Source organism: Arachis ipaensis, chromosome B02 (genome assembly GCF_000816755.2).
Source record: "Arachis ipaensis cultivar K30076 chromosome B02, Araip1.1, whole genome shotgun sequence".
Classification (NCBI taxonomy): domain Eukaryota; kingdom Viridiplantae; phylum Streptophyta; class Magnoliopsida; order Fabales; family Fabaceae; genus Arachis; species Arachis ipaensis.
Window position 1 is genome coordinate 16,233,005 of NC_029786.2, and position 4,141 is coordinate 16,237,145.

The following is a 4,141-nucleotide window of genomic DNA, read 5'->3' on the forward strand; positions in this document are numbered from 1 at the left end:
CTTGCAAGAGAACCACCATTGCCGAGCTTCCATCTTGTCGTCACCGTTCGTGCCGTTGCCGTCATTGGAGCCGCGACGAGCTGCTGCCGTCAAGGTCTCCATCGTTGCCATCAATGGAGGTTTGTGAAGAGAGAGAAGACACGCGAGGGAGAGAGAGCCGCGGCCAGATTAGTCGCCACCGCCGCTAGGCCCGTCACCGTCACTGCGGGAGCTTCCTCCGTCACTGCTGCTCTCCGTTTTGAGCTTCACCACCGTGGTTGTAGTCGTCAGAACCACCACCGCAGCTACTGCTGCTCAGTTCATCCATTCCTCTTTAATTGCGGTAAGCATTTTCGTTCTAGAATCCTTGAAATCAGTATTCTATTATAATCTGTTAGAGATTCTAACGTGTTGGTGATGTAGGGTCGAGTTTCGGTTCTTGCATGCTGAGTTTAATGGTTGTTGCATGCGACACCAAGCTGCTGCATTGCTGCCAGAACTCTCTTTCGGTGTTCTGTTCGCTGGAAGTCATAACCGGAGCTGCTGCTGTTCCATTCTCTCGCTTATTCATAATTACGATAAGTTGTTCCTTGTTCTGAACCTATAGTCGATGTTCTGTTATATATTACTGAGGATTACGTGACATTAATATCTCAGGGTTAAGCTACTGTTGTCGCATGGTGCTTTTGTGGTTGTTGCTGCTGCGGAAAATAGTCAGATTTGATGCCGCTAATTGGGGGCCGAGAGAAAAGGGTTTTTAGGCACGTTTGGTTTTATGGATTTTGACTATTCAAGATACGGGCTTTTCTTAAAACAAACTCTTTTGATTCTTATGAAATTGTTATAAATCGATATTGATGCGAGAAATATAATTTTTGGTGATTATGTGAGTCTTATGGATTGACTGAGTTATTTTGGGTGAATGTGATTGTTTTTTTTTTTTATTGATTGAGTTGGCATTGTGGTAGTTAATAAAAACTTGATTTGGAAATCTTATTTATATATTTATATTGAAAAATGGTTTTCTGTTGGAAATATGATTTATATATTTATATTGAGAAATAGTTTTGTGTTGGAAATCTGATTTATATGTTTATATTGAGGAATGGTTTGATTTTAAAATTGTTGAAAAGGGTTGATAAATGTTATTTGGATGGAACTCTTGAAGGGTGGTAATGTCTGGGTTTTAGGGAAGGTGCTACTAAAATTTTTATAACTTTGAATCTAATTAAGTGATTAATTTTGGTTTAAGGACTGTGTTTTTGAGGAATATTGAGGTTGATTAGTGACGATTACGATTATGTGATGATGATAATGATTGTTATCAATTGAAATGAGATTTCGGTTGGAAGTGCGGAAGGTGCGTGGTAGGACATTCTTCCTCAGAATATTTTTCCCACATCTTTGTTCTATCCCCTCACCCTCCCTTTTCCATTGACCATCACTAACTCCAACACCATTCTCGACCTCGTCACATCTAACAGCACCACCATTCTTGTCGCATCTACAACTCAAGTGCTGCATGGAACCAATGCACATTGGAACGTTCATATTCAACACCCTCGCTTTGGTCCCTCTCTGCTAACATGTGGTACTTTCCCTCTTCTTGGCTTCGACACTGTCGTTGTCCTGCGCGTCAGTGTTCTTGCTGTTCTTAGTACGGCGGACCTGCCACACCGGGCTTGTCTGGCCCACGTGAACTCCGGGACGGCCTGGGCTGCTCGACCACTTCTTGCACTTGGAATCTCCGATAGAGTTACTTTGGGAACATGGCATGTTGTTCACTTTTCGGTTCGAAGACGAAGCTCTGACAAGTAATTTGTGTCGGGTGATAGCGTTTCTAGCAGACCTGCTCCTGGAGAAGGACCATATATTAATATTTAGTTCTGCCGCAAAACCCGATTCGCTACCCATTCTCTTAATCTCTTTCTTCTTCTCTTTTCCCTTCTACTTCTCTTTCTCTTTTGTGTTGTTGTTTTTTGTGTTTCTTCTTGAAAATGTCCTTCCAACACTTCGATGTGGAGAGAGTGGTGGTGAAAGTGGAAGATTTGGTTATTATGGCGGCTGATGAGGAAGCGTCAGGGTCTCAAGAGGTTGTGAGCTGTTCCGGGTTGGGTGGTGGATCGGGTTTGGATGGGAGGAGGTAGAGAGAGAGGAGGACGCCGTCGACAAAGAGTTCATAGGCAGAGTAGAGATTGGGCGGAGGAAAGGAGGGATTTTGGAGCATCCAAAACTCGAATTCGGATAAGGAAGTGGAGTCGGATCTTATGGCGGTGGTGCATGGTGATTCCATTATTAGAAGAAGATGTGAAGAGAGAAGTGAGAAGAGTGTGTTTGGATTTGTGAAGAGTAAAGAAGAGGGGTATTTACTGAATTATCAACAAAAATTTAAAGATTGGTCATTTTTGTCGGATAAAATGTATCTTATATGGGTATAAATTTAATTTCAATTTTTCATGGTCAGTTTTGTTAGCATCCAAATCTTTCATGGTCAGAAATGACTATTTACTCCACATATAAATATCTTTGTATATTATATCATTCTACACAACTTGAATATACATAATTTTTTTCTCTACTACTCTCTCTTACCTTTCTGACATGGTATTAGAGTCATAGTATCCTCCTTGAAGTAGATTATTTTACTTTCGATAAAATTATCATGTTTTTCACACTTTTTCTCCATGCTATTTTTCGTTCTCTTTTGTCACTACTTTGATACTTTCTCACCTCACCAATTAGATCATCCTCTCCATGTTGTCTTCCGTAGTCTAATAAGCTAAACAACACTATCATTCACCATTGGACGCGCCTCCACATGCCGCCAAAAACTCCTTGTCCACCTCTAATAGTCGTGCTTCTTCCAATTGTATTTTGAGCTCGTTTTGATGTTTTCATCCATCGCCAACCGTCCTATCCTCTCCATCGTGTCGTTCAAAGTTAAACAAATAAAACTCCACCCTCCACTGCCGCCAAACGCACCGGCATGAGTCGTCCTCAACCACCTTTATTTCCACCTGCAACATTTTTATCCATGTCGGTCATACTTCTGGTGTCTTCTTCCACCACCGACCACACTATTATGTTCGTCTCTCCATTTTGAATTGAACAAACTAAACCTCACCGTTGTCGGTATAACAACCCGAGCTTTTGAAAATTAAATATTGAGTTATTTATGATTTATTAAAATAATTTATAATTTAAAAAATAAATAGTATTTTTAAAATTAATTATATTAGATTAAATTTGGTTTCAAATTAATACTCTACCCAAATCTTAATTCCCAAATCAAAATCCTAATTTTACCTAACCCTAACTCACCACCGCCATCCCTTTTCCCTTTACCCTATCCACAACCACACATGACACCCATACATAAAACACACACGGACTAGGAGTGTACATGAGCCGGGCCACACCAGGTTTGGCTTAACCCAGATCCAGCCCAAAATATAGCCTAATTTTTAGACCCTAACCCGATCCTAGACCCGATGAAACCTACGCACCTTTGGGCCGGGTAAAAACCGGGTCTTTAGCATATAAAAATCACCTAATCTCTAACCATTATTTCACAATTCACTAGTAAAATTCACTTAAAAAAATATAACAAGAACCAACTCTTCTCTAAAATTAAAGCATAACCATAATCAATACTAATATTATCTAATAACACCAAATATTTAAATCAATACAAATAACACAATATTATGCATTAGTCTAAAGTCTTATGCATTTTATACATAAAACATTAACTTATAATCTTATAATGACTAATAACACAAAATATTAAGGTTTATAATATTTAAATTCCACATAAGAATAGCCATCATCCATCACTAATAACACAAAATATTAATTGTGTATGATGACCAGGCTACCGGGCCGAGTTTGGGTGACCCGAGCCATGGTCCGGACCCGACCCAAAATAATGACCGGATCTATTTTTGAGATCCTTACCCGGCCCTAGACCCGATGAAATCACACTAAATTAGCCCTTAAAGTGTTCGGAGCCGGGCCAGGTCTTCGGGTCGAGCCAGGTCATGTACACCCCTAACACGGACACAAGGAGAAGAGAAGGAAAGAAACAGAGGAGAGAGAGAAATCCGAGAGAGCCAAGAGGAGCGGCCACTGCCTCGCCGCTGCCGTGTCCTGATGCCGCCGT